The sequence below is a fragment of the Idiotropiscis lumnitzeri genome, chromosome 2 (genome assembly GCF_059441095.1).
Source record: "Idiotropiscis lumnitzeri isolate Australia: NSW breed Sydney's pygmy pipehorse chromosome 2, RoL_Ilum_1.0, whole genome shotgun sequence".
Taxonomy (NCBI): domain Eukaryota; kingdom Metazoa; phylum Chordata; class Actinopteri; order Syngnathiformes; family Syngnathidae; genus Idiotropiscis; species Idiotropiscis lumnitzeri.
Window position 1 is genome coordinate 24597926 of NC_142392.1, and position 24646 is coordinate 24622571.

The window sequence follows — 24646 nt, forward strand, 5'->3', positions numbered from 1 at the left end:
GAAAAGGGTTTTTCACCACTGTGTGTTCTTGTGTGGCTTGTTAAATGCGACTTACGAAATAAACTCTTTCCACAAACTGAGCAGGAAAAGGTTTTTTTTGCAGCGTGTATTCTTGTGTGTTCTGTTAATCGTGACTTTTGAGAGAAACTTTTCCTCCAAACTGAGCAGAAAAAAGGGTTTTCTCCACTGTGTGTTCTTGCGTGCCTTGTTAAATGAGAATTTTGGGAGAAGCTTTTACCACAAACAGAGCACGAAAAGGGTTTTTCTCCAGTGTGCGTTCTTGTGTGTTTTGTTAACGTTGCATTTTGAGAGAATTCTTTGCCACAAACTGAGCAGGAAAAGGGTTTTTCTCCACTATGTGTTGTTGTGTGTTTTATTAAATTAAACTTTCCAGAGAAGCTTTTGCCACAAACTGAGCAGAAAAAATGTTTTTCTCCACTGTGTGTTCTTGTGTGCGGTTTTAAAGACAACTTTGAAGTTAATGAGTCAATGTGACATGCCCTTTCACCCTCGGCTTGCCCATCATCATCATCATCATCGTCATGAGCGTCCGATAATGTGTCCTCATTATGTGCTTGTGATGGCCCCCAGTGGTCTTCATCACCTTCTGTTGTCACGTGATGACTTGAGCTGCTGCTTGTAGGCTCCGCCCCTCTGTTGTCCTCACTCTCATCCTTGTTTTCATCTTCAGTCTTTATAGGGACAACATTCACTGGTGACTTGTTGATCTCCTCCTCCTCCTCCTTTTTGATGTGAGTCAAGTCTGGCTCCTCTTTCACAGAACGGAGATCGTTTTCACTGACGTCTGAAGGACACAAAGAAAAACACACATTTTGTTTGGTCAAGTCAAAGGTCAGGCGGCGACTTTGTCTTATATTGTTTCTACCGTGCTACCTTGACTTGTTCCTGCCGCACACGGTGCAATGTGTGCGACCCCGATTTGGACCAGACCATGGGGGCATTTCACAAAATTCCGTCCTACGATGTAAACCTCCCTTTAGCAGCACAACTGTGATAAACGAGCATTTAAAAAGGAAGCACGTTGCGGCTGATGCCGATTTCATTCCTGACATAGTCACAGACGTTTCTGGAAGCAAGCTGAAGTTAGCACACACAGGCTATTGTGTGCGTCTGATGGAACACCTGTTGTGGGACCCTAACATATTGATGCAGACCACTGGGGGCCATCGCAACATAATGTCATTGATAGAATAGAAATCCTTCAAGTGAAATATGTTTACAAGTATTTATTTTTGCATTCAGAGATAGTTTCATCGTGGGTACTTACTGTATTTTCATGACCATAAGGCGCACTTCAAAGTCTTAAATCTTCCCCAAAACAAATGAGACGCCTTGTAATGTGACACGTCAATTAAATGGACTGAGAAACTCTCTCGACCATGGGCTTGTTCCCCTTGAGGTATTTCAGAGTGCATTTTAGCACACACTGCTGGCCAAAGTCTGAGACATCTATGCTTCAAATTGACTGTGACATAAACATTATGTGAATACGTTCTTTGGCTGATGGTGCAGGAGAAAGCGGGACAAAAGGGCAGCTGTACACGATGTTGTAGTCTGTCTTATCATTCATGTTATTGCAAGCAAGATACATCACAGGTTTAGACTACAGACTGCAAAAATATAAATAAAAACACACTGCTCAAAGCACACCACTCACATTTCTCTAACCAGCCATCTGATTGGCGGAGGCTCCCAGAATGCATCAGTACTGTTCTTGTGTTGTTTTTATTTCTTATGCGGATATGAATGGCATGAGAGATACATGTTTTGTGACAATTTTATTTCTTTGTTTCATTGTTTGCTTGTAAGCTGTTAAGGGATATTTTTGGTTTTGATTTGAAACCATGACTCTATGGTGTGGTGACCAGTGAAATCCCTCCCCGAACATTGTAGATTAAATGTGTTGCCATGACATCTCTCATTGGTTTGAGGAACCGCTGCTGGCATGCGCGTATGGCAAGCCCTTGAAGCATTTATTCCATATCCTTGATATCAGACATTTGTGTATTTCGCTCGTGCAGTCTTTTCCAGCACTAGTTATACATTTCGCCACACTAGTGATGCCCGTTGCCGTACTAGTTGCCCAGAAACTCTGACAAGTGACTCATTTTTAGCGACTAGTGAGTCTTTTGTTCAACTAGTGCTGACAGATATCTAACTTGTGACACCGAGATAGGCACTATTAGTGCCAAATTCCCAGCTAGTTATCTTTTTGATGCTCTAGCGGCCCACTGTCCCAAACTAGTAATGTTCAAAGTATTACTCGTGACTTATGATCGCCTGCACTAGACAACTAGTTGGAAATTAAATACTCACTAGTTAACTAGTGAAAGATAAACATCAACTAGTTCACTAGTGAAAGACCCTTGAAGTCATTATATTTAACTACTGGGTCCAAAGAAAATACTTGTAAACTAGTGATGCCTCAAATATCCACTAGTTACACTAGTGAAAGATTTTGACTGAACTAGTTCCACTAGTGAGTTCCAAAATGTTCACTTGTAGAACTAGTGGATGCCAACCTGCTCACTGGTTAACTGGTGAAATTGTCTTTTTGGATTAACTAGTAAAATCCAAATTTCCACTCGTAGAACTAGTGAAACACAAATTCCTCACTAGTTACGCTAAATGCTAATGAGGAGGCGGGAAAGTACCATGAGTGTACGCCTCCTATTGTCTCTCTGATCGGAGCTCCACCCAGCAAAAAATTAACCCTGTAAAGCCTGATTCCGAGTGTCCACATTTTTTTTACTGCCGGTTGCTTGGTATCTATGCAGAATAAAACTATTTTTTCTCAGGGAATGGCTCTCTGGGGGATGTATATTTATTATTTACACGGACATACTGCTAAAAATTCACACCTATCCACTTTTGGTATACGAAATAAAAGGAATGCAGTGTATTGCAGAAGTCCTGCAATTAATTCTGCCTTCACGAGGATGTGATTTTTCGGATGTTGAATCTGTTCAAAGTTGATGCGTATTTGTTAAAGATGCTGTAATCTGTATTGTGGATGTATAAATGCATGCATATATATATATATATATATATATATATATATATATGGATGTATTTGGGAGAACAGCATATATAATATAAAACTTGATGACGTCACCCTAGGCTCGTCTCCAATGATTGATTGTCGTGGAAAAACAACGGAAGTAAATACAAAAACACAATCTTCTTACCTTGTTATATTCAATAAATGAATGTGTGTGCATTTAGAGGTTTCTACAATCTTTACTGATTGTGTTTTGTTTTTTAAGATGGAAGATGTGACCGAGCAAGTTCGATGTTGGAGGAAATATTAGTTGTGGTTTCACCACTTAATTTCAGACAATGCATATCCAGAATATAGTTGAAAAATATTTTATTGTAAACATAATAAGATACATGAAATATATAATGAATTTAACCATTAATAAATGGTTAATTAATCAAGATTTCGGGAGGAAGTTGAGTCTCTCCCCCTCTTGATGTTCTTTCTGTTACTCTCCAGCTTCTATGAACAGTATCGCGCTGCAGAAGAAGCGCCGTCAGAAGGGTCCGAATGGAGCTGCTCATCTGCTGTGGGGTCTCTAAGCAGTCAGGACCGATAGTTTGTCCAGTAACATATAGCGCAACCTTATTTATAATACACAGTTACAAAGGAATACGAATACTGCGTGTAATGAAGGCAAGAAAATCATTCAAATATACAAACGCAGCTAGCAAACGATAGAGTGATTATGTTCCAACGTTAATTGAACTCTTGTTCCGACCGTATTAGCTTGTGAGCAATGAACAAACGACACCGTGAAGCCAAAATGTGAGCGTCAGATGCGCGTAAAACTTCATCTTTTGCAGTTCAATCGCTATAAAACTACCAGCTGCAGATTTCAGAAAGTCCTGCCGACATAAAGCTGCTCTCGGCGGCGACTGTGAGCGTTGAACTGCCGCCATCCACGATCAAAACCGGGCACCGACGTCTCCGAAATCGTTGAAGCAAGTTTTTAAGTAGGGCTTATCTTGATAAATTGACCCCACATTTGATGTTTACACCACTACTTTGTCGCCTAAAATAATCGTAAAATCAAATGTTGTATCACAATAGAGTAATATTCACAAAAACATTGCAATACCTCTGAAGGTTTTCTCTTCGGCTTATGTCGCTGGTTGGCACATTATGTATCGTGATTGGCTGTCCGAAGAACAAACGTCATGTCGGAGGAATCCTGGGTAATGGAGGATAGTGACAAGACGTCCGTTGAAAAAATGTTGAAAAGCCTTGCCGAGGGATGCCATTTGAGTATTTATTCTATGGCCTTGAGCATGCATTTCACACTAGTCCGCCACAGCATTTAGGGGTTTACATGTTCACTAGTAAGATACAAAAATGAGCTTACTAGTGAACTAGTGGGCGTTTTTATCTTACATGTTAACTAGTAAGATACAAAAATGAGCTTACTAGTGAACTAGTGGGCGTTTATATCTTACATGTTAACTAGTAAGATACAAAAATGAGCTTACTGGTGAACTAGTGGGCGTTTTTATCTTACATGTTAACTAGTAAGATACAAAAATGAGCTTGCTAGTGAACTAGTGGGCGTTTTTATCTTACATGTTAACTAGTAAGATACAAAAATGAGCTTACTGGTGAACTAGTGGGCGTTTTTATCTTACATGTTAACTAGTAAGATACAAAAATGAGCTTACTAGTGAACTAGTGGGCGTTTATATCTTACATGTTAACGAGTAAGATACAAAAATGAGCTTACTAGTGAACTAGTGGGCGTTTTTATCTTACATGTTAACTAGTAAGATACAAAAATGAGCTTACTAGTGAGCTAGTGCGCTCAAAAAATGCACACTAGTTCACCCGTAAGCTAAAAACTGCCCACTCGTTACTAGCATACTAGTTAACATCTAATGGCCATTTTTTAGTTTACATGTTAACTAGTAAGCGCTAAAATAAGGTTACTAGTGAACTAGTGCACATTATTTTTTAGCTCATGGAGATCAGTAGGAAAGAATGCAATGGTTTCCTATTGGCGGTCCATTTCAAATTAATATAATCTAACCAGTCACTGCTCATGATTTTGGTATACGGTAGTCTGAAATTAGTGACATATGATGACTGTATGTTATATTATGTAATATTTAATAGCTTCATATTTACTACACAGAAAGTATTGTACATGTTTTCTCTTTTATATAACTACATACCTATTTTTTTACACCAGCCTGCATATGGAGAGGGAGAGAGAGTAAGATTAATCATAAGTAGGATGTGTTTTTATACAATCACTCTTTTCATAACAGGTATGAGATCTTGCCAACCTTACTAGCTGACTAGTGAGGTTCAAAATGTGAACTAGTTTCCTAGTAAATGCAAAGATAGCCACTGGTTAGTCTAATTTTTACCCCACTCGTTAACTTGTGAAACACATGTTTTCATTCTAGTGAACTAGTTGAGTCCACAATGAGTCACTCGTTAATGAGTGACACTGATGTTTATTGAACTAGCTAACAAGTAGAAGGAATTTTGTCTCACTTGTCAGACACAGAAAAGAACCTGTGCAAGATTTGACTGAACATGTTTGAATTTTATCCTACATGTTGGCCTTTTATTTTTACTTGTTAAAGGTTATGCATCACGAGTGATGCATTGTGCACAACAAATATCTAACATGTGGGGATTTTTGGTATACTAGCTAATGTTTTTGCATACTAGCTGGCATTTATATCATACTAGTTAACCAAAATTGCTTACTAGTGGATATGTGTGCACAACTTGTGAACTTGTAACGCGTTGTAACTGGGAAACAAATCAACTTCTCAAATTTGATGATTTCACTAGTTAACTTGTTGTGTGCACATGTCACCTAGTGCGCAATGTTGTCATACACTTGTGAACTAGTTATGTGAAAATAATTGTCACTTGTTTGCTCGTGACTCACTTTGAACCCAAATACTTTACTAGTTAGAATACATGAGCTTTACAAGTTAACAAGAGAGGTCAAAATGAGCACAACTAGTGTAACTAGTGGATATCTCAGCATGTACTAGTTTACTAGTTCATATTTTGAGCCTCTCTAGTTAACTTGGAAGGCCAAAATAGATTGCAAGCCTTTAAGTAGTTTGGCTTCATGCATTCACTCGTCAACATGTAGCCCATGAGAGGCAGCTGCTAGTTAACTAGCTGCAGTTCCCCAGGAACACTTGTCAACTTGTATAAAACATGTGCAAATAAATTGGGTGGGACAATGACAAAATCTGAATTCTGATTCGTGTATTTAACTGTAGAGCCAATAGTAATCCTGGATGCACACATCTGCCCCACGTTCTCATTAGTTTTTTGTGTAACTAGTTGACTAGTGAGCAGTTTGGCATCCACTAGTTCTACTAGTAAATATTTTGGACCTCACTAGTTGAACTTTCCATCCATCTTCTATACCGCTTCTCCTCACTAGGGTCGCGGGGGGTGCTGGAGCCTATCCCAGCTATCTTGGGGCAGTAGGCGGGGGACACCCTGAACTGGTTGCCAGCCAATTGCAGGGCACACAGAGACGAACAACCATCCGCGCTCACACTCATACCTAGGGGCAATTTCGAGTGTTCAATCGGCCTGCCATGCATGTTTTTGGAATGTGGGAGGAAACCGGAGTACCCAGAGGAAACCCACGCAAGCACGGGGAGAACATGCAAACTCTACACTGGATGGCCGGAGCCGGGATCGAACCCACGCCCGATGATGTCTCTCACTGTGAGGCCATCGTGCTAACCAGTCGGCCTCCGTGCCGCCAACTAGTTGAACTAGTTCAGTCAAAATTTCTCACTAGTGTAACTAGTGGAAATTTGGGGCATCACTAGTTGACAAGTAACATTTTTGAAAGTTACTAGAGAAATATTAAGGCTTAAAGGGCTTTCACAAGTCTACTAGGAAGTATTTTAGCCATTACAAGTTAACTATTGGGTATTTTCGCTCTCACTAGTTAACTAGTGTAGGAAATCATATGTCACTAGTTAACATGTTGGAATAATCCACGTTTATGGCAAGCCGTTTGAGCATTTATTCCATATCCTTGATATCACACATTTGTGTGTTTCACTAGTACGGTCTTTTCCAGCACTAGTTATACATTCAGCTACACTAGTGATGCCCTCTGTCGTACTAGTTGCACAGAAACTCTGACAAGTGACTCATTTTCAGCAACATGTAACTAGTAAAACGTGGATTATTCCAACATGTTAACTAGTGACATATGATTTCCTACACTAGTTCACTAGTGAGAGCGAAAATACACACTAGTTAACTAGTAACGGCTAAAATACTTACTAGTTCACTTGTGAAAGCCCTTTAAGCCTTGATATTTAACTAGTAACTTTCAAAAATGTTACTTGTCAACTAGTGATACTCCAAATTTCCACTAGTTGCACTAGTGAGAAATTTTGACTGAACTAGTTCAACTAGTGAGGTCCAAAATGTTTACTAGTTGAACGAGTGGATGCCAAACTGCTCACTAGTCAACTAGTTACACAAAAAACTAATGAGAAGGTGGGGCAGATGTGTGCATCCAGGATTCCTATTGGCTCTACAGTTAAATGCACTAATCAGAATTCAGCTTTTGTCATTGTCCCACCCACTTTATTAGTGCATGTTTTACACTAGTTGACAAGTGGTCCTGGGGAACTGAAGCTAGTTTACTAGCAGCTGCCTCTTATGGGGTACATGTTGACTAGTGAATGCATAAAGCCAAACTAGTGAAATACTTGCAATCTATTTTGGCCTTACAAGTTAACTAGAGAGGCTCAAAATATTAACTAGTGAACAAGTACATGCTGAGATATCCACTAGTTACACTAGTTGTGCTCATTTTGACCTCTCTTGTTAACTAGTAAACCACATGTATTCTAACTAGTAAAGTATTTGGGTTCAAAGTGAGTCACTAGCAAACTAGTGACAATTATTTTCACATCACTAGTTCACAAGTGGATGACATTTTGTCTCACTTGTCAGGCTCAATTCTGAACTTGTACAGACTTTGACTGAGCATGTTTGACAAAATTGCGCACCAGGTGACATGTGCGCACAACAAGTAAACTAGTGAAATCATCAAATTTGAGTAGTTGATTTGTTTCCCAATTACAACACTATACAAGTTCACAAGTTGTGCCCACATATCAACTAGTAAGCAATTTTGGTTAACTAGTATGATATAAATGCCTGCTAGTATGCAAAAAACATTAGCTAGTACTCCAAAAATCCCCACATGTTAGATATTTGTTGTGCGAGTTGTGCACAGTGCCTCACTCATGATGCATAACATTTAACAAGTAAAAATAAAAGGCCAACATGTAGGAGAAAATTCAAACATGTTCAGTCAAATCTTGCACAAGTTCTTTTCTGTGTCTGACAAGTGAGACAAAATTCCTTCTACTTGTTATCTAGTCAAATAAACATCAGTGTCACTCGTTAACTAGTGACTCATTGTGGACTCAACTAGTTCACTAGAATGAAAACATGTGTTTCACAAGTTAACAAGTGGGGTAAAAATTAGACCAACTAGTGTAACTAGTGGCTATCTTTGTATTTACTTGAAAACTTGTTCACATTTTGAACCTCACTAGTCAGCTAGTAAGGTTGGCAAGATCTCAACCAGTGTGACTAGTGGACATTTTATGCCTTACTAGTGAACTATTGAGCAATTTGAGAATCTGACAAGTCAGCGAGTAAGGCCAGGGAAAAAGCTTAACTAGTGTCACTAGTGGACATTTGGACCTTACTAGATGACATGTAAAATGAAATATGTGACCATTGTTGTCTCTAAAGTCACTCATACACCAACATGTTCACTAGTGAACTGCATTCAAATGAAGCAGGCGGGACAAGTACTTTGATTGGTCAATATCTTGATGAGATCTCTTGACGCTTTAACCCTTAAGAGCCCAGCCCGTAATGCCAGTTATGAAAAGAATGATTGTATAAAAACATTTCATACTTATGATTAATCTTACTCTCTCTCCCTCTCCATATACAGGCTGGTGTAAAAATAGGTATGTAATTATATAAAAGAGAAAACATGTACAATACTTTCTGTGTAGTAAATATTAAGTTATTTAATATTACATCACATCAAATCCATTCACCATATACTATATCCTAATATTTCAGCGATGTGTTACTAGATAGATAGATAGATGAATGGAATAGAATAGAATAGAATAGAATAGAATAGACCAGTACGTGTGTGTGCGTGAGTCGACATCGCGTAGGCAGCATTGAGTCGACATCTCTGTTATTTGGCGGGGCATCTGCGAACATGAGCATGACTTCTACGGAAACTAACACAGAAAGTGGTTTCAACGATGTTATTAATCGCGTCTGGAACGCCCTTGATGTAGCAAGAAGGGAACTGGCAGTGCAGATGGACGACAATTTATTGCGAGCGACAAGGAATAATTTTCGGAGAAGACGAGCTCGCACGACGACAGGTAAGCTAACTTTTAGACATAGCTAATTGGCTATAGTAATTAGTTATTGTAAACCTTTCAATCCGCGTTATTATGATTAAAATATGAAATGCGAGTTTTTATGATCGGCCTATGAATTAGCACGGTGTGCGTATGAGTGAGAAAGAAAAAGGGAAAGTTGTTTGTCTGCCCAACTGTCCGAAGCATTAGCTTTAGAATACACAATTTGCTGAAGGGACTACTGATAGTTGTATGTCAATAAAATATTCTGTTTATGCAGAAACACAAGCACGTGCCACTGGGACAAATGGAGTCTGGAGAGTAAGGCTCTTTCTGTTGCCAAATCCTGACCTACTTGCCCTTCCACCTCATTCAGAATGCTGTAAATTGACCAGAATTGGTTTAGGTAATGTCCACACTACATATTTTCAAAGATTTATTCATATTGTAATGTTTTTGTTGTTGGCTTTGTTTTAATTTACATGGAAAATCAATGTGTTATTGTTATTGATTCGGGGTCGCTGATGGTGTAGTGGTCCCGTAATCACATATATATATATATATATATATATATTATATATATTTAATATATATATATTATATATATATTATATATATATATATTATATATATACATTATATATATATATATTATATATATATATATTATATATATATATATATTATATATACATATTATATATATATATATATTATATAAATATATATATATATATATATATTTTATTTTTTTTATATAACCAGGACTGATGTAAAATTGTTTCATTTTATTGTTATTATTTTCCAGGGATTCCAAGTCATGATCTGCAAAGGGCAGACTCCCCGAAATGTTATGCTGTAATTTCATGGACTCTCCCAGAATTTAATAACTTCATCTGCCAAAGCTACCCATCAGTTAGCCTAAATGTTATTGGTTTTCATCTGGCAAGAGCTGATAAGTCAAGGCTTCTGACTAAAATTCAGGCAAATACCTTAAAGGACCTCAAGAAAGCAGTTGGCAGAAGCAGATTATATATTCTTCCCCAGACTCACATTACACTGCCATTAGAGGTTTGTCTTTGTCTTTGTATTGATCAATTGATTCTTTTGGGATATTACCATCGCGACAGACTAATAAGACCCGTTGTCTTGTCAATTTAGATCACTGAATCTGAAAGTACTCCTGCTGGATCAGAGACATCCCAGCCAACTGAACATAACAGCATTTCACAGTCTTTTCCTTCTTCATCATCCACAACACTGATGGCTTCTCCCTCTGCAACACCGACAGCCACCGGACCTGAGGTCTCACCCAATACTCCATCTCAATTCCCTGCATCATCAGATATCATATCTCTGGCATCACCTGCAGTCCCTCAGGTTTTGCTCACTGCTCCTGCAGTAGCAGCGCACTTGTCATTTGTCACATCTGACAGCAATTCTGATGCAAGTTCTCAGTCTTTGCCCCTCAATGCCATGGCTTTGTCTTCATAGATGGAAATTGATGGAAGCTCACCAAGGACCGGCTTGAACGCTTTACCTGTAAGTAATTGTAAACTATAATGTATTTCATATGTAATTGATAATTCAGACTGAAGACAATTGTGATAAGAAATGTTAATAATTGGAGTTTAGAAGTTGCCCTTTCAGTGCACCCTCAATAAAAGACAGCTGGATATAAGAAGGTCTAAACTCTTGCAAACAGGAGTCAAGTTTAGAGTCAAGTTTGGATTCTGCACAGTGGGTGAATGCCGGGACCCCAGAGGTAAATCTCTACATGATCATGATAAATAATCCGTAATTTTGCCATTATAGTTTGAACACATTATCATGCATTATTTGTACTTTTCAAGGTCTTTTACAGAGGAACATGTTTGGAACCAATGAACAGGTATTTTGTAGGACTGCAAACATGAATCATGTGTGACACTGAATTCTATTCAATGACTATTTTGTCCTCAACACTTGTGCTGTGCCGTGTATATTGACAGATAGCTTAATGTCACTCTCTTATGAAAAATACAGAAAACAAATGACTGGTCAATATTACTATATACACATGCTAATTTGAATAAACAAGAAATTAAGAAGCTACACATGCATGAATTAAATCACAATACAGCTGTAGATAAATCAAAATGCATAACCTGTATTATGCAAATGGTTTTGGATTCCAGGATTCCTGTGCGTAATTATGACCTGCGTAATCTGATTCTTAGGACTCCTGTTAATGACTTTTTCTTTAATGATTCTGGGGAAGATGGGGAAGATGAGGGCCTCATTGCAGTTCCTTTTGAAAATGACAATCCTCCATCAGTAAGTTATAACTTTTTTTAAACAGAACTATGGTAAAAAAAAATTTCATGGGTTGTTTCTGACTGTGCATTGTTAAATACTCCTAAGTGGAAGGAATGATTTTGCAACTTTCTCCCATTAATTTCTAATGTATTGTTCTTATAATATATGTTAGGAAGAAGTGGATCTTGCCACTATTTTGAAGACTTTTCACGAGGATCACATTTCAGGCAATCTGGTATCCACCATTTGTATCAGAAGGCGTAAGCTTCTGGAGAGTGCCATTAAAGCATTCTCCAGAGTGACTTTCTGTTGGACCCATTCACCACACATTGAGTTTGTAGGAGAAGATGCAGATGATATGGGGGGACCACAGCGGGAGTTTTTCAGGTATGAATGCCACTCATCATTATACATGTATTCTGGTGAACTGCTCAGTATTATATATTGTCGGATATCTTGCCTCATAGTTCTGAGATGTAGGGTAAAATTCTGGTTCTGGCCTTCCTTGTTTGCATGTTCTCTCCATGTCTGCATGGGTTTTCACCTGGTATTCTACCACATTACAAATACATGCAGGGTAGGTCAACTGACCGAAATTGTCTGTCGGTCCGATGGCGAGTGTGAATGGTTGTTCCTCTCTGTGTGCCCTACGATTGGCTGGCGACTGGTTCAAGGTGTATCCCATCTACCACGATTCTGAAGATGAATGAATTTTTTAAACTCTTTCTTTTTTATTTTTGTCATAGACTGCTGATGTTAGAGGTTCAGACCTCTCTTGGAATTTTCGAGGGAAAGGCTGGTCAGGTCTTTCTAACTTATGACCAAACTGCTCTAGACCAGCAAAAATATTTCAGAGGTGGCAACCTAATTGCTTGGTCAGTTGCTCATGGTGGTCCATGCATCAGGGCCCTGGATCCTTGCCTCTTCCAGTTGATGTGCGGGCAAGACCCACCACTGGACCAGTTCAACTGGCATTTGCTGCCGGACCCAGAAGTGCAAAGCAAAGTCAAGAGGGTACTTAAATATTATCATATGAACATGTACACTACCCCCCACCATTTCACGCATCAATTATTGCAGCTTAAGTTTTTTGTGGATTTTTTTCAAAATATTCATTTAAAAAAGAACAGAAAAATTACAGCCATATAAGCTGCCATAATGCAGAAAGACAATTTTTTCAAAGAGATGAGTTGAATGGGAGGGTTCGGACATACCCACAGGCAATCACATAAAGGCGTGTGATTGGTTCCCGGTGCGAGAACGACTAACGAAATCATGATAGGATTTATCCCGTGAACTTACTGGCTCCGATGACTCAGTATTTTCTCTTGTTGTATCCTGCCAGTCTTGTCCACCCGACAAGCACGGCTCCCTCAGGACGGCAAGTGTGACAAAACATCGGCAAATAAAGCTTTAAAGAGTTTGGTAAAGTACATTTCAAAACAGCTTACCTTAACTTGAATCCTGAGTTGCATTTTATTCAAAGGTCCTTGTTGATGTTATTGTGAGAAGCAAAAAATGAGCCATGATTTCCAACGACAGTGCACTTCGTCGCCAAAAGTATTCATGGCTTAACTTTTGCTTACTACAGTAACATCAACAAGGACCTTACAACGTGGGATACTAGTTAAGTAAGGTAAGCCAAATTTAGGATAAAAATTAAAACTTTAACATAGTTATAACCGAATGTTCTGTTGTAATTGTCCGGCAGCACAACGTTGACTTGTAGATCACCTGTTTCATCCTGCAGGTTTGGTATTTCCATTTTTCATTTTTAAAGTTACATTTGTTGTCAAACAAGTATTTAGAAAGTTGGGAACCATATTGAGGCGGTCGCCACGCATACTAGAGTTATAAAACTCCCCAAAATTAAAAATAATTATAAAAGAAAGGTAACCTATACCTAGTCGTTTCTCACTTATTGCGGTGGTTCTGGTCAAGATTGATGGCAAAAAAAAAAAAAACAAGGGATTACTGCACAGGAATTGGTAAAGAATCAAACTGGTACCAGATGATATGTTCATTTCTATGAAATATTACTTTTTTGTAAAGGTCAATCTGAGACCAAGCTGCATTGTTCCCACTCATGTTTCTCTCTAAGATTCAAGAGTGTCAGACCACTGAGGACCTGACAACACTCCAACATGAGATGGGGGACTGGATTGCTGAGTGCGGCATCCCAGGAATATTTAGTGCCAAAGTAGAAGATGTAACAAAAATCTATGCATATGTGGTAAAGCATTACATCTTTCTCAGGTAAAATAAGAATTTTACTTCTAACTGCTACGAAACAGTGTCACTATCAAACGGGAATTTACAAAGTGTTGTAACTATGGAGTAGATATCAATCTAACCCAGCCCTTTGTAACTTGTATTTTGACATGTTAAAAAAATTTAACTATACAAAATGTAAACATGTTTCATGGTTGACAATATATACTCATTTATACTGCATGTTTTCTTTCTGTTGCATTATAGAACAGCCAAGATGATACACCAGTTCACAGAGGGAATGAACGCATTCGGAAAGTTGTGGGACCTTGTCAAGCAAAACTGGATTGCCTTCTTGCCCTTGTTCACAAACATGCACGAACCTATGTCAAAGGCAGCCTTCAAAGACATCCTCACCTATAATTATAGCAGCAGAGGAACCAACCATCGGCAGGCGGAGGAGGACACCATCTACAGCTGGGAAATGGTTCTGAATATGATCGAAGGTATTTTAATTAAGCATTTCTGGCACAATTTATGAAACTGAACTCCATACACAAACAAAGTGGCACACTAAAATGTACACTACTTTGATTGACCGGAAAGTGTTATTGTTGTATGTTTTACATTTGAGAACAATGTAAATACCAGAACAAGGGGCAGTTAGAAATTGTAATGGTATTGTTATTTTTGTGTTTTTGTGTATTTATGTTCACGTACCCTAAATTTGCTACACAAGGCCAAGCTGAAATACAGTATATAAAGTCCAGAATTGATGTTTCACTTTAAAAACAATTGCAGATTTTACTTTCAATTTCCTTCTTTTTTTCACGGCAGACAAAATGACAGAAATGTCCTTTGAAGACCTTCTCATCTTCATAACTGGAGCTGATGAGGTTCCTGTCCTGGGCTTTCGCGACAAACTGGCCATTGATTTTTATGAACAGGCTGAGGGCATACGTCGTCTTCCTTACGCATCAACATGCATGATGTGCCTGTACCTCCCAAGAGGTATTACTGAGGAGAACGACCTACATGACATGCTCTGCCAGTCAATAGGAGACTCATTGGGGTTTGGGAAGGTGTAGCCATTGTGGATTAATTTGTTGAGCGTTGAATGTTTTCAATCGCTCTAGCACACACCAGATATTTCTCCTTTAAGTCTGTTGTTCCATGTATTAAGTTTTGAACCTCTTGGTGTTGCTCAGGGCTCAGGTTGTTAACTGGTTGTGACACAGTCACTCTTCGTTCAAGGTCTTCACTGTTGGCTTGCAACTGGTTGAGATGTATGCCATGTCTTGCCAAGCCAGTTTCCAAATTTTCTTGATTATAAGGGTCTTCTCCAAATACATTGTTGAGAGCTGTTGATTGCTGATGGATGTTTGAAAGCATGCCTTCCATCCAAATTTGTGTTGGCGTCCGATTGTTTGCAGTTCTCAACCTGTGGTTGTTCCAGCCATGTCTGAATATATCCAGTCTTTTCTGAATTTCTGGCTTGTACACAATTTGTAGTGCCATTTTGTGAACGTTGTCATCCGGGTTCAATATTTGTTCATCTTCAAAAGAATAGAAAAGCATGTAAAAGTAGTGCACAACCTGATGGAAAACGTCTCTCCAAAGTCGTTCGATACGTTGGTTGTGCACAGATTGGCCTGTTATGTGACTTGCATGTTCTTGTCCTTGGAGAAGATTCATTAGAAGAGCAACCAGAGTGTTTTCCCCACCGTGGTCTGATCTTACTCTGGAGGGTAACCCATATAGACAAGTAGCGTGGACAAAATATTTCAGCACTGTCAAAGCTGTGTTGTCTGTGCTGCAGTTTATGTATGTTACTAGCCTGGAATTTCCATCAATACCAGCATGTGTCACAAACCCCCACCTGTAAAACAAAAATAAAAACAATAGTGGTTACCTTACAAGAAAATCAGTATAGCATTATATTTGCATTAAAGTTTTATCACATTTATTTGTATGAAATTATTCCCTAGAAAAACACTCCACCAGACCTCCACCAAGGCTATCTCCCAATGATGAATGAACAGAACAGGTTCAAGAACATGCAAGTCACATAACAGGCAAATCTGTGCACAACCAACGGATCGAACGACTTTGGAGAGACGTTTTCCATCAGGTTGTGCACTACTTTTACATGCTTTTCTATTCGTTTGAAGATGAACAAATATTGAACCCGGATGACAACGTTCACAAAATGGCACTACAAATTGTGCACAAGCCAGAAATTCAGAAAAGACTGGATATATTCAGACATGGCTGGAACAACCACAGGTTGAGAACTGCAAACAATCGGACGCCAACACAAATTTGGATGGAAGGCATGCTTTCAAACATTCATCAGCAATCAACAGCTCTCAACAATGTATTTGGAGAAGACCCTTATAATCAATAAAATTTGGAAACTGGCTTGGCAAGACATGGCATACATCTCAACCAGTTGCAAGCCAACAGTGAAGACCTTGAACGAAGAGTGACTGTGTCACAACCAGTCAACAACCTGAGCAATAGTAAGATGTTGAAAACTCAATAAATGTAACTACAGACTTAAGGAAAAAATATCTATTGTGTGCTAGAGAGGGAGGAGTTGTTTTGGCTGATGTTAGGGCCTACTGGCTGAGATTATATTGCTGCGCATTTAAGTGCGCAAGTCGGGAGTTTGTGAAATGTACCTATACAAAGAGAAATTACGAAATAAAATTTAATCTGCACCGTCCGGACAATACTATCTGCTTTCTAATGCTCCAACAAATACAAACAAATACAAGAGATTATCCTTCATTACCGAATGAGACGCATGTGACCATCTATGTGCCATAAACTATTAGGAAATGGCACATAATATGTTCTTCTAGCCACAGTCTGGCTCCATCTCTGGGCTGCAGCAGCTGGGTCAACATGGTTGAGGATTTCTCGAACTCTTTTTCTTTGTACTACAATGCCAGCAGCACGAAGGTATGCCCTCATCATCTGAAAGAGGTTCATATTTCAACACAATTAAAAAAGTGAAATTTCACACTGGATATAAAGATATCATATACATAAAGCGACTATGTTGCAGAATGCTTACTTCCGAGCCCGATCTTGGAAATTGGTTGTGCAATATTCTGACATGCTCCTCGAGGTCAAGATCATGAATGGGAGTAAATCTATTTCTGGCTGAAATCTGAAAAGGCTTCATTTTTTTATGGAGATATGAAGAGGAACAGCCCAACATCCCTGCTATGGCTCTCACTGTAAAGCCTTGAGTGAGGAGTAGTTCAATTTGATCCCTTGTAATATCAAGGGCTGGTCTCCCGCGTCTACCTAAAATATGGAATTAAAAGGATAAAGAAATCTAAGCAAATTAATGAGTGTGATCTTTTATATGCTTATACACATATATATATATATATTTGCAGCAGTTTTATATATCTGACCAACAATTATCTTGCAAACCACAAGAAGCTACTTTCTCTAACCATTTTTATGACATAGGTATGAGTTGTTAACAAGAGTTTTAATACATATATATATTTCAAAGTGGATAGCCATTGTGTTACTGAACAGTCTAAATCTATAGAGCTCATATAAAGACAGGAAAACTGTATATTAACCACTTAAGGAACAACAGGGCGTCTGTGAAACCCATGGGTAGTTAGAAGAAACAGACACAAAAAAATACAATAAGAATGATAGCCACTTTACCTGGATGCAAATGAGTTGCCGCAGAGAAACAAACATGTGCTTCAATAGGAGCGGGTCCCGTAGCGATGACAGATCTGAGATCTGACAGAGCTTGAATCAAATTTTGAGTTGCCTCGGTGCTAATGTGCTGACGAAATCTTCTTAAATTAGCAATGGAAATGTTTATCGCGCGTATTTCACTTCCACCGGCAGATCCTTGACGATAAACTCTCTCTATTGCCCTGCACCTTCGCCTGATACGTCTCAGTACGCTATCGGCCATGTTTATGTTGAAAAATTAGTTCGGCAGAGAAATTCCAAAATCATGAGCCGTGACTGGTGGATTATATTATTTTCAAATGGGCAGCCAATAGGAAACCATTGTATTCTTTCCGACTGATCCCCATGAGCTAAAAAATGCCCACTAGTTCACTAGTAAGCTCATTTTTGTGTCTTACTAGTGAACATGTAAGATAAAAATGCCCACTAGTTCACTAGTAAGCTCATTTTTGTGTCTTACTAGTTAACATGTAAGATAAAAATGCCCACTAGTTCACTAGTAAGCTCATTTTTGTGTCTTACTAGTGAACATGTAAGATAAAAATGCCCACTAGTTCACTAGTAAGCTCATTTTTGTGTCTTACTAGTTAACATGTAAGATAAAAATGCCCACTAGTTCACTAGTAAGCTCATTTTTGTATCTTACTAGTGAACATGTAAGATAAAAATGCCCACTAGTTCACTAGTAAGCTCATTTTTGTGTCTTACTAGTGAACATGTAAGATAAAAATGCCCACTAGTTCACTAGTAAGCTCATTTTTGTATCTTACTAGTGAACATGTAAGCCCATAAATGCTGTGGGGCACTAGTGTGAAATGCATGCTCAAGGCCATAGAATAAATACTCAAATGGCGTGCCTCGGCAAGCCTTTTCAATATTTATTCAACGGACGCCTTGTCACGATCCTCCATTACCCAGGATTCCTCCGACATGACGTTTGTTCTTCGGACAGCCAATCACGATACATAATATGCCAACCAGCGACATAAGCCGAAGAGAAAACCTTCAGAGGTATTGCAATGTTTTTTGTAAATATTACTCTATTGTGATACAACATTTGATTTTACGATTATTTTAGGCGACAAAGTAGTGGTGTAAACGTCAAATGTGTGGTCAATTTATCAAGATAAGCCCTGCTTAAAAACTTGCTTCAACGATTTCGGAGATGTCTGTGTCCGGTTTTGATGGCGGATGGCGGCAGTTCAACGCTCACAGTTGCCGCCGAGAGCAGCTTCATGCCGGCAGGACTTTCTGAAATCTGCCGCTGCTAGTTTTATAGCGATTGAACCGCAAAAGATGAAGTTTTCCGCGCATTTGACGCTCACATTTTGGCTTCACGGTGTCGTTTGTTCATTGCTCACAAGCTAATAGAGTAGGAAGAAGAGTTCAATTAACGTTGGAACATAATCGTTCATTATCGTTTGCTAGCTGCGTTTGTATATTTGAATTATTTTCTTGCCTTCATTACACGCAGTATTCGTATTCCTTTGTAACTGTGTATTATAAATAAGGTTGCGCTATATGTTACTGGACAAACTATAGGTCCTGACTGCTTGGAGACCCCACGGCAGATGAGCAGCTCCATTCGGACCCTTCTGACGGCGCATCTTCTGCAGCACGATGCTGTTCATAGAAGCTAAAGGGTGATCAGCTTCCCTAAATAACACCAGGAGGAGGAGAGACACAACTTCTTCCCGAAATCTTGATAAAAACATCCCGTTTATTCATTGTTAAATTAATTATATATTTCATGTAACTTATTATGTTCACAATAAAATGTTTTTCAACTGTATTCTGGATATGCATTGTCTGAAATTAAGTGGTGAAACCACAACTAATATTTCCTCCAACATCGAACCTGCTCGGTCACATCTCCTGTCTTAAAAAACAAAACACAATCAGTGGCTTCAATAAAGATTGTAGAAACCTCAAAATGCACACACATTCATTTATTTGATATTACACGGTAAGAAGATTGTGTTTTTGTATTTTATTTACTTCAGTTGTTTTTCCACAACAAACAATCATTAGAGACGAGCAGGGGGTGATGTCATCAAGTATTGTAATATTATTTTATTGTGCTGTTCTCCCAAATCCGCATTTACAATACAGATTACAGCATCTTTAACACATACGCATCATCTTTGAACAGATTCAACAACTGAAAAATCACAGCCTCGTGAAGGCAGAATTAATTGCAGGACTTCTGCATTATACTGCATTCCTTTTATTTTGTATACTAAAAGTGGATAGGAGTGAATTTTTAGCAGTACTATTACCCCTTATGTCCATGTAAATAATAAATATACATCCCCCAGAGAGCCATTCCCTGAGAAAAAATGTTTTAGTCTGCATATATACCAAGCAACAGGCAGTAAAAGAAACTGTGGACACTCGGGATCAGTCTTTACAGGGTTAATTTTTTGCTGGGTGGAGCTCCTATCAGAGAACCAATAGGAGGCATACACTCATGGTACTTTCCCGCCTCCTCATTAGCATTTAGCGTAACTAGTGCAACGAGTGAGCAATTTGTGTTTCACTAGTTCTACGAGTGAAAATTTGGACATCAGTAGTTTACTAGTTAATCCAAAAAGACAATTTCACCAGTTAACTAGTGAGCAGGTTGGCATCCACTAGTGCTACTAGTGAACATTTTGGAACTCACTAGTGGAACTAGTTCAGTCAAAATCTTTCACTAGTGTAACTAGTGGATATTTGAGGCATCACTAGTTTACAAGTAATTTTTTTTAGACTCACTAGTTAAATATCAAGACTTCAAGGGACTTTCACTAGTGAACTAGTTGATGTTTATCTTTCACTAGTTAACCAGTGGGTATTTAATTTCCAACTAGTTGTCTAGTGCATGCGATCATAAGTCACTAGTTAACATGTTAGAATAATCCATGTTTAACTAGTTAACATGTTGACGCTTTTGTGACTTACCTGTTAGCTTGTAATACTTTGAACATTACTAGTTTGGTCCAGTGGGCCACTAGAGCATAAAAAAGATGACTAGCTGGGAATTTGGCACTACTAGTGCGCATCTAGGTGTCACAAGTTAGACTTCTACCAGCACTAGTTGAACAAAAGACTCACTAGTTGCTAAAAATGAGTCACTTGTTAGAGTTTCTGTGCAACATGTACGACAAAGGCATCACTAGTGTGGCTGAATGTATTACTAGTGCTGGAAAAGACCGCACTAGTGAAATACACAAATGTGTGATATCAAGGATATGGAATAAATGCTCAAACGGCTTGCCATACACATGTGCACAAAACTGTGCAGGGCCATCGAGGTTCATTGACTCTCACCCGACTGCGCCAGTACAAAGTTCATAAATAAATAAGACCAATACGTACTTGAACTTAATAATTTGTGTTTTATGCACTAAAATTTATCAACAGCCATTGTCAGGTAGAATTCATTCCATAAGGAATTGCTTCAACAAGATATAAAAACCAGAAAATGTAAAATGTTAAATAATCAGTTCAAATTTTATACTGGGAAAAAACATGGAGTTTACCCCCCACTATTGGTTATTCTTTGGCATTTATTTTCTGCACTGATTTCATTTGGCATAAACAAATGTTCAGCAAACCGACAAGTAAAAGGCAATATTTAAAAATAAAACGTTAATAACCTTGAACGATTTCCCCAAACAACTTAATGTTGTGATGCATATTTTTAACGATAGAAAGTCGTTCTTTACAAAGCAAATGAGAGTAAGACGTGTACAAACCTGCTTTGTGTAGCACAACACGAGGCTGGTTGCAAACTTCGTCCAGCAGTTGAAGATGTTGCTCGTTCTCTTCTTTTATTCCACAAAGTTCCTCTTTGTACTTGGGTGTCGTTCTTGCACACATTTTCAAACGCCAATCTCAACAAATCCGCACTTGATCTCTGCTTGGCGATAACTCGTGAGCTTCTCTTTGTTCGACGAGACGAATGAAAGATGGCGTCGTTTTTTTCCTTCGAGAAAATGGCAGTCTGTTCGTCACGAAAGCGGAAGAACAGGACACACCCCGCTGTGATATGATTGGCTGATGACTTTGTGGAGCACTGTCACCAACTCACCGACAGATGTCGCCATTTGCGATGCAAATAATTGTTGTCTCCTTCCAAACAAAGGAAAAACGTAAGATTTAAACCGTATGCACATTAACAAACATTTTAGCTCCCAAATATGAACTTGAATTTTACTTTTGTTGCTGGTTTTGTGAAAACATCTGCCACCATGTCGTCGGTTGGACAGTCTTCCAAATGTATTTCCCTATTATTAACAGTTGACGTGATAAAGTGATACTTTATGTCAACATGTTTGTGTCAAGTTGTGGAGTAGGTTGAAGAGCACCCAAAAGCAGGGAAGCAAGGAGAGGGAAACTTAAAGGGTATTTAATAAACAAAACAAAAGGCAAACAAGGAACTTGGAAAAACTAAAATATTGTAACGTTGTATAATAAATCAGGCCGATTTGTCCATCAGCGAACACTTTTATTTTTAAGCCAGAAACGGCTGCTGTTGGCCGCAACCACGCCGATCAGAAAACTAAAACAACAACGACAACAACATAACATTCACTCCCGTCGCTTCCCCGCTGCCTTCACAGCCTCCCCAGAAAAGAGGAAAACACAGAACGCTTGAACTATTTACAAAGTCGCTCCACTGCCCTCCCCTTTATCAAGAACCTCGTCCCGAGGGCGTCATTCAACAAAGTCACTGAGGTGACCCGGTGGTCTCCTCTGTCGCTGAGGCCGCCCCGAGGCCTGTCCGCTCGGAACAGCCAGTGTAGCATCAGGCGATGAGTGCTCAACAGTAGCTGCCCTGTGGGGGTGAGAGTGGAGGCACAATCCGCCGTCTTGGAGGGGTGGAAGTCGAAACCTGCTGTGAGTGTGTCCGCGACCCAGACTGCTGCTGTGGAACGGCACCACCTCTATATAGGGCCAGTCTGTCTCTGTGGAGGGCTACCCGTCTGCCACCAGGTGGCAGCTGCACCCTATACACCACCTCTCCTATTCTCTCCAGCACTCCACACGGCCCCACCCAGTGCCTGTCCAATTTAGGACACCTGCCCATTTTCCTTTTTGGGCTGTACACCGAAACCAGGTCTCCAGCCTGAAAGTCCATCCCTCTGGCCTTCATGTCATAATTCCTTTTCTGCCTTACACCTGCCTTCTGTAGATGGTCGCAAGCAAAGACATGTGCTGACTCCAACCTGTCTTGGAGTCTCCTGGCATATTCCGGTCCTGGTGGCCCGGCTAGTGTATCAGGGGGTCTGCCAAAAGCCATTTCCACTGGTGTCCGTAGCTCACGCCCAAACATGAGCAGGGAAGGTGGAATCCTGTACACATCTGCAACAGTCTCTGCTTCTTGGTCGGGGATGGCATATGCTTCTGGCCATTTCGTAAAATAGCTAGGACATGACGGTTGCCTGTGTCAGTGCGTGGAAATGGGCCCATTATGTCCACCGCAATCCTCTCCATCGGAGCGCCCACTGCTAGCTGTTGGAGGTGGGCACGAGACCGGCCTGGTGGACCCTTGTGCGCGGTGCAGAGGTCACAACGGCGACAAAAGTCCTCAACATCTCGCCTTAGTTGAGCCCAATAGAAACTTTGCCGGAGTCTGCGAAGTGTTTTCAACACACCAAAGTGTCCTGACCATGAGAGGCTTTCAACACAGCCTCTCTCAGAGCCCTGGCGACGACCACCTGCCATCTATCCTCCCCAGTAGCAGGCTCCTTCCAAGCTCTCTGGAGCACCCCATCCTTGACTTGAAGAGTCCCAATCTTTGAATACAGTCCTTTAGTGGCATGCGAGTGTCCAGCGACCTCCTCCCACTCAGGGTTTTGACCCGACTCGACCCACTGCAATACAAGTCGGAGGTCAACATCCTGTTGCTGCTGCTTCCTCCATTCAGGTGCCCCCACAACCTGCACCTCCCTACATACGGGTCGACATGATCATGCGCGGGACTTTGCTCATCACCACAAAGTTTCTTCTCTCGGGTCTCTCTCTTCTCGCAGAAGCGGCAGCCAGCAAGTGCACAAGGGCGTCGAGACACAGCGTCAGCGTTGGCATGGTGATTTCCTGCCCTGTGCTCAACTTGGAAGACATATGGGGCCAGTTCTTCAAGCCAGCGTGCAATCTGTCCTTCAGGCTCCTTAAAAGACAATAGCCACTGGAGTGCCGCATGGTCAGTGCGTACAGTGAAGGGTAAACAGGACAGATAATATCGAAAATGGCTAATGGCTCTCACAATTGCCAGCAGTTCCCTTCGTGTGACACAATAACGCCGTTCAGCCTTATTCAAGGTTTTGCTGAAGTATGCCACTACTCTCTTCCCGTCTGCCCCACTTGACTCAAAACCGTCCCTATTCCGACATTGCTGGCATCAGTGTCCAGGACAAACGGCAGGTTGGCGTCTGGGGGGACGAGAATGGGTGCCTCCGTCAGCACCTTCTTTAGCGAGCTGAAGGCTCGTCTGCACTCGGAAGTCCAGTCAAAATCAGTGTCCTTCCGCTGCAGGTGGAAAAGCGGTGCAGCTAGACATAAGAAACCCCGCACGAATCGCCTGTAATAGGATGCCAGCCCAAGGAAGCTCTTCAGTTCACGCAGGTTGCTGGGAGTAGGCCAGTCCCTCACGACTCGCACGTTCTTCTCCAAAGTGCTAATGCCTTCCCTTCCAACTTTGTGTCCCAGGAACTCAAACTCTCTTCTCATGAAGCAGCACTTGTCAGTACAGAAAGCAGTCTTTGGCCTGATTTCCGAGCTGAGAGGCACCTGCCAATATCCACTGCGCAGGTCTAATGAGGAGAACCAGGACGATCCAGACACCAGATCCAGAGTCTCATCAATGCGGGGCAGTGGATAGGAGTCTTTCTTGGTCACGCTGTTTAAGGGTCTATAGTCCACACAGAACCTATTCTTC

The 24646-nt window shown here is 40.1% G+C and overlaps 2 protein-coding genes and 1 long non-coding RNA gene across 3 annotated transcripts in view; 2 read left to right on the forward strand and 1 right to left on the reverse strand.

Moving 5' to 3' along the window:
* Positions 1–24646, forward strand: part of LOC148342055 (uncharacterized) — a 458829-nt gene that overhangs the window by 158215 nt on the left and 275968 nt on the right. The gene's annotated exons all lie outside the window — the stretch shown is intronic.
* The window catches only part of LOC148342057 (uncharacterized), a 219647-nt gene that overhangs the window by 119099 nt on the left and 75902 nt on the right, over positions 1–24646 (reverse strand). The window lies entirely within an intron of this gene.
* On the forward strand, positions 18637–19513 carry LOC148342062 (uncharacterized). The gene is made up of 2 exons (XR_015842403.1): positions 18637–18732; positions 19264–19513. It is a non-coding gene; the product is annotated as an uncharacterized LOC148342062 (long non-coding RNA).